The sequence below is a fragment of the Poecilia latipinna genome, unplaced genomic scaffold (assembly GCF_001443285.1).
Source record: "Poecilia latipinna isolate Pla-1442-1.1 unplaced genomic scaffold, P_latipinna-1.0 Scaffold4710, whole genome shotgun sequence".
Taxonomy (NCBI): Eukaryota; Metazoa; Chordata; class Actinopteri; order Cyprinodontiformes; family Poeciliidae; genus Poecilia; species Poecilia latipinna.
Genome location: NW_015117326.1, coordinates 4,724 through 11,784, shown reverse-complemented (window position 1 = coordinate 11,784; position 7,061 = coordinate 4,724). Strand labels below are relative to the sequence as shown.

General features: G+C 35.6%; 1 long non-coding RNA gene across 1 annotated transcript in view; it reads right to left on the bottom strand.

Annotated features, from left to right (window-relative positions):
- The window catches only part of LOC106942946 (uncharacterized), a 9,013-nt gene extending 6,719 nt beyond the window's left edge, over window positions 1–2,294 (bottom strand). The window contains exons 1-2 of the long non-coding RNA XR_001423759.1: window positions 2,281–2,294; window positions 1,888–1,893 (exon numbers count right to left, since the gene is read on the bottom strand). This is a non-coding gene — a long non-coding RNA (uncharacterized LOC106942946). The remainder of the gene's footprint in view (window positions 1–1,887; window positions 1,894–2,280) is intronic.
- Between the last annotated feature and the right edge of the window lie 4,767 nt (window positions 2,295–7,061).

The window sequence follows — 7,061 nt, the reverse complement described above, 5'->3', positions numbered from 1 at the left end:
ACTTTATTTATTGTTATTATTAAACTAAAATCTCCAGCATGAGGAAGTGGGATGAGCTCGACTTTTCTCGACAAGTGTTTATATCTCAGTGAGTCACCCTACGCACAATGAACTAAAAATAATTAAAAGTCTTTCTCCTCTTTCTACTGTCATATGAGGTGCCTGCATCACAGGGATCAACAGTCTGCAAGCTTTTAGACAGTAACACATCTACACATTAATTTGAACACACTTAGCTGCTGTCTTTCAGTGCATTGAACTCCAGACTAATGATGTCCAAAGGCTTCCTTTACCTCTTCATGAGCTCTCAGCCTGGCTGCTACAGCTCTGTTTTGCATTGAGTATGGTTGTAGGTAGCATCACATGGCTTTTTAGCTAAGTGTTTGAACCCTCATTTTGATGTCTGGCAATCAATGGAGTCCAGAAACTGAATGTGATGTACTAATGCAAGCAGATGAAAAGCTACGGCATCCACTTATGTTGCATTCAAGTCATACAAGGTTTACCATGATTCTACCAAAGAGTGCGAGTCACGCTGGCTTTTTGGTGCATGAACATCACACTGAGGCTCAGAGAGGTTCACAAAGACAGGAAAGTGTTTCAAAGCTGAAGATACAGAGAGCAGAAATTAAGGAAAACTACTGAAGGTAAACTAGATACAATGCTGAATGTTGAATTGTGCTTGTATTAAATAAGTGTAATGTTAACTCGGTTTACTTCAAAAATGCTTTATCCCAAAGTGAAATTAACTGACATCATCCAAATGTGTTCAGAGTCATTGTGGATGATGATGCTGTGGGCTGGAAGGATCTCCTGCAGCTGTCAACCTTAAAACGGGGAACTTTGCTAATCCACCTCATTTGCTTTTTCCATCCCTATTAAATCTCTGTCTGACTGCATGTTTAGATTTGATTTATCAAACAACAAAAAGATAAGTGGAAAGATGTGTGACAAATTAAGGTAATCTCTGATGTTTCCATGGTAAAGAAGAGGAACACAGCAGCCAGGCACTAGGTTATTGGATGAGCAGAAGGTGTGAAGACCTCCATAAAATGCAGAGCTTTTACAGCTAGGTGCTCCAGAGCAGACAGGCAAGTTAACATGACATCCAGGAAACCTTGGAAGAGCAATTGTTGTTACAAGTAAATCTGCAGAACTTCTTTAGAACAATTTCCAAACATTTTGCAGTTCATTGTTCTGCTGTGATTAAAAAAATATATGCAGCTAGAAAACAGCTCAGTTCAGTCCATTGTAAGACAGCAAAAGAGTGTAGCTTGTCTGATTGGCTTGATATAGTTCCTCTTCTGGCACCCTGAGAATGAGAACTTATCTTTCTTTCTCTGATATTAAAGTTTGCTTGATCATCTGAAATATTTAAATGCTTCAAAAACCCTAAAAATGATGAAAGACGGTGTGGGGGACACTGTGGAAGGCACTGTTTTCTGTTTTATTTTGATGCTGCAGTAGTTATAGCTCATGTTTTTGCAATTTAAAAGTTCCATTACTTTGTATGAGTGTGTGTGACAGTTAAAAGCCCCAGAAATGAGCAATATGAATAGAAAAGTGTTATCTATTTTCAGTCCATTTTCATTTCCATTTCACTCATCTGGTCGACAGGAACTTGTCATGTTTATTGATGCATTGAATCAAATAAATGACAAAACTAGAATGTTTGAATGTTTTGACACATATTTAGATCTTTAGTCTTATTAGACTGTTCATGAAAAAAAAATGTTTTTGCAGAATCATAATTAATGACTGCAATGGTAAGAGACGTGGCAAAAGATATGGATGATTTATTAAGAATTAAATAAAAAAAAGGTCATGGGTCAACATTTCCCGTAATGAAGCCAACATGTGACTTGTTTAGTTTGTTTGTGGACAAACGAGTCACTGTTCAAAAGAGAGACAGAGGGCTTGATGACAAATAGAAATGAATATCCCCCATGAGAAAAAAATCATTAAAAAAGGTCTGCTCATGATTGCACTCAGAGAAAAGGTATTGTCCTACTACACCATTAACACTCAATGTTCAGGCATTTGCGCAATCTCTTTATTTATTTATTTATTTATTTTATTTGGATTTTTTTCTTTAAAATGTATTATTTTTATTTTTGTGACCTTATGTGTGCTGAAAGCACCTTTTAAATAAAATATATAGTTATTATTATTATTATAATTATTATATATGTCAAAAAGAAATATGAAGCAAAGCCGATCTGACAGAGGAAGAGTTGAGGAGATAAAGAAATCCTTGGATTTTATGTCTGATGAGATAACAAAAATCTACAGAATTGAAGAGACAGAATGTAGAGAAAGACAAGCAACTAAGCTCTCCTGGAACATCGTGTGGCTGACTTAGAACAAATTATGTTGTAATTAATGGGTTGGAATCCAAGCCACGATCATATGCCCGGGCCGTGACAGAGGCAAACACTACTGAAGAAAGGGATGAAGATCAATGATCTCTTGAAAAACAGGTAATAACATACTTCAGTAAAAAGGGCATCATCATTGATAATAATGGCATCGAAGCTTGTCATCCTTTTCCACAAAAAAACAAAGGAGTTAAACCGGCCATTCTAATGCGGTTTACAAACAGGAGACATAAAAGTGCACTCCTAAAACAAGGGAGGAAATTAAAAGGATCCAATGTTTATGTAAATTAACATCTTACAAAAATTAATGCAGATATAGCAAGACGAGTACGTTGTCTCAGAAAACAAAAGAACATACAGTCAACACGGACCTCAAACTGCAAGGTTTATATCAAAATAAATGGTTCACCAGAGGAAGCCAAGACAACCAGGCAACTTCTGCTCAGCTTTCTGAAATCCAGTAATAAATTGAAAATATACACATGAATGTAGACACAGATATTGATCCAGACAACAATTTCCTTGATTATTTGAATGACAACTGCCATTACTACACTGATGATAAGTATTTCCAAAGCTTTAATTCCGATCAAGAAATGTCAATTATTCACTTCAACAGCCTTAGCCTTTAAACTAACTATGAAAATATCTAAGAGTATTTATATCAACTAAAAAAGTCCTTCAGTGTCATAGCAATATCTAAAATGTGGCTCATCTCTGAGAAGGGAGCAGGCTTCCCACTGAGGGGTATGAGTTCAATTATATAAACAGAAAGAATAAAAAAGGGGGAGGTGTAGCTTTGTACATTAATAATGAACTAAAATACAAGGTGGTAGAAAATATGTCAGTGTCAGTTGATTTAATGGAATGCATTACTATTGAAATCCAGTCTGAGAAGCAGAAAAATATCATAGTCAGCTGTGTGTACAGAGCAGCAGCATCTGACACTGAAGTCTTTACAAATTACATGGAAACATTGTTTGCTAAGATTTATCAAAACATCATTTTCATCTGTGGAGACTTTAATATCGACATGTTGAATCCAAATAAGGTTAAAAGTACAGCTAACTTTATTGATAGTATGTACAGTTTAGGTTGATATCCACTAATTACTAAACCAAGTAGAATAACAACACACAGTTCAACCGTGATTGACAATATATTTACTAATTACATGGAAAATAAACTGAGAAGTGGACTTCTTATAACTTATATAAGTGACTATCTGCTAGTGTTTGTTATCCTAGGAGAGGTTTTCAGAAAAGTACATGAGGTCACCAATATCACACTGTAAAAAAAAAAAATGGCCTCAATTTACGGTAATAAACTGGCAGCTGTGGTAGCCAGAATTTTACCGTCTTTATACGGTAAAATTCTGGCAACCAAAACTGACAGTTTTTTACCATGTTTTCAGTATACGGTAAAATACTGGCAACCAAAACTGCCAGTATTTTACCGTATTTCCCAATATACGGTACAATACCGTATTTCCTAAAATATGGTAAAATAAAAACTTAAAATGTGGTTTTGCCGTAGTAAATACGGTCATACTGCCTGAGGCATAATATCTACATAAGTGAAAAACATGGCCAGACTGTATGATATATATTGACATTTTATTGTAAGAAATCCGAAAGACTTTATGGTAAATTACTGGTTGCTGTTCTTACCAGAATTTTACCATAAAAATTACAGTACAACACATAAGGAAGTGTAACTTGTCAGCATTTCTATACAGAAAGTTATAAAGAAAATGAATTCAAATTAAACAAAAATACAGATTACGAGTAATCCACTTAAAGAAAGAATTTCTATTTAAAAATTCAGTTAAAAAAAAGAACCGATTCTATTTTCTGTCCAGTTTCCTCACAGTATTACTGAGATCTGGAAAACAAAACAAACAACAAAAGCAGTATGTGTCCACATAAGAGATAACCTATTGTAGAAGAAAAATCGGTGATAAAATGATTCTTGTTCTGGGTTGAGAGTAACAAGAAGTCACTGAATTCAGAGTTGACTCAGGATGGTTGTAGTCTTCCCAGTCACAGGTTGAAATTGTGACTCACATGTTGTCAATCAGGTGTCCTCTCTGCTGGAAAACAAACAAAGCAAAAGTTGAAAGATGCACTACATGAACATCATATAAATGCACCATTTGCTTAAATGTTTGTTTCATCTTTGTTGACTTGAATTTAGAGACTGGTACTTCAACCAGGCAGTGTGATCATTTCTGACTGAAAATTCAGTAGTTCTTAAACTTTTTGTTTGTTGTCAACAGGTGTGATCCTCTCTGCCTTTTGGGAGAAACATTGTTCTCTTTACAATTTTTTACTTTTTGATCAGTAATTCAGGATAGATGACACAAGAACAACAACTCAATGCATAAAGTCAAAGAGAAAAAATCCCCAAAAATTCAAAAACAAAGGGCTGATAAATTAAAGTGAACATCCCTTATTTGGTGTGTATATCACCATAAACTGTTTAGATTTGAGCTTTATATCTTGTTATAATTCCATATTCATGAGGAGTCATTTCCTCATGAAAACATGTTTGCGACAACCTCGGATCTCCATGGCAACCATTTGGTAGTGCTTCAATGCTTCCTCATGCAATGCGCCACCCGTTTATACAAAGCTCCGTCTTGGAGCAGCAATCCTTTTCTTCTTTTCTCAAATGTATGTTCTGTTGGGAATGGAAATCCCGATCGATGAATCATAATTTGTATTGACACACGGAGCATAAAATCAGCCAAGAAAAGCATTCAGACTTTACTTATTTTATTAACTTTCAGCGCTGAAAGGAGACGCTTTACCATTACATCCAAGAAGAGTTTCTAAAAAGTCTGTGCAGCGTCTGAGGAGAAGGAGGAGGGCAACTGATTATATGAACTGAAGACACTCCCTGAAATCACACCATGTCTCTGTGGCCTGAGAAAATGTTTCTTTTTTGTGAGAAATGGACCTTGGTGTCTAACAGAATCAAAAATGTATCTCTTTACTATGGGCCCTTTGTCTAACAGCATGTGACTCTTTCTCGACCTGGTAAAGCGTCTCAACAGTTCCCAAACAGAGTGAACCCTTGTAACATGTTAAACAATCTTACGTCCAACTTTCAATACACAAATTGACTTTAAAAGTAAAATATAATAGGCAAAATTAGGCAATTTATGAAATAGATACTCACGATTTATCTGAGTCTCATGAAGACCAATAAGTTGTCTTCAATCATCTATGTAAGTTACAATTCCTGCAAGCTAGCAGAAACAAAGCTGTAAATGTGTACACTTTTCATAAAGGCAAACAAATATATACACCTGAGACAATTTATGCTATGTTAGTTTTTCTCAGTCACTTTTGGTGCATTTCTCAAGACATTGTTGGTATTTACAAAACAGTAAGCGCATTTCTCAAAACAATTTGTAGAAACAGCAAAAATAGCATTTGTTTGCTTGAAAAATCCTTAGTTCAGCTCTTAAAATTCTGTCTGTTAACATATCAGTGACTCAAAATAATAAGTTATAGTTTCTCTATGTACAGATAAGACAGTCAAATTGATTAGTCATGGGAAGAGGCTACAAAATTCACATTTACGCTTTTGCTGTAATTTATTGATGGACCATGCCATGGTGATTCAGAAAGAAAAAGACAGAAATGCAGAGAACAAAAAAAAGTAGAAAAGGAACCACAGGACAATCTCCTCATGGAAAACTGTACAGTGCTGTAGAAATTACATAATTACATTACATTTTAATTGCCATCGTCATGCTGACAAAGGTTCCTCAGTGGGGTTAAGGAATGAACAGTCGGGTGGGAGGACCTCCATCAGCATCATGTTGTGGGTCGCAGCCATGTCCTGATGTTGGACTGATGGAAACTGGCAGATGTCCTCAGCCTCTTCTGACTCTTCTTCTGCTTCCCTCCCAACTATTTCCTCCTCAGCCTCACTCCTCTTCTTCTCTCTGGCTGTTCACTTGGTCCAGATACTTGTTCATCAGTTCTCAGAAATGTAACATTGTGTTGTGTTCTGGCTATGTACACCATATTGTTGCCAACTGATGGTTCACAGATGCACCTTCAATCTGTTTTCAGAAAACTGGTTGATCGTTGGTTGAGCTAATGGTTCATACATTGACCTGTTAGAGAAACTCAGGACTCACTTGGGAGCAATTTACCAATTCAGGACAGATTTAGAAAAGAATCAATTATAAATTAATTAAAATATGATTGACATTATGACAACTTTAAGACTTATGCATGTTAAGACTTACACAATGAACTTATGCTGTTTTGGAAGTTGAGAATTCAACACAGACACGTTTAACATATTTTGATCAACACGATTAAAGCAAATTGCAACGGGGGAAAAGCAGAGAAGTGCACATAATCAGTTACATGATGTAAGCAAAACTTGCAAAAAGAATGAGAAACTCATTTTTTGATGTGCAGAAGTGACAGTAATTTGAAGATTGAACAGGTAGTTTTAAGAATGTCAATTCTGTTCTGTGAAATACGAAGCTGAAGTTGGTTTCCAATTCGAGCTTCCAATATCTAAAAGGCGATTCCACTTAATTTTTCACTACTTTCAGCTACTTTCCATATCTTTCATCAACTCTAGTTTAAAAATTACCACACCTAGACACTTCAAACCTGGACTACATTATTCTTCTCTAATAGCAGAATATTT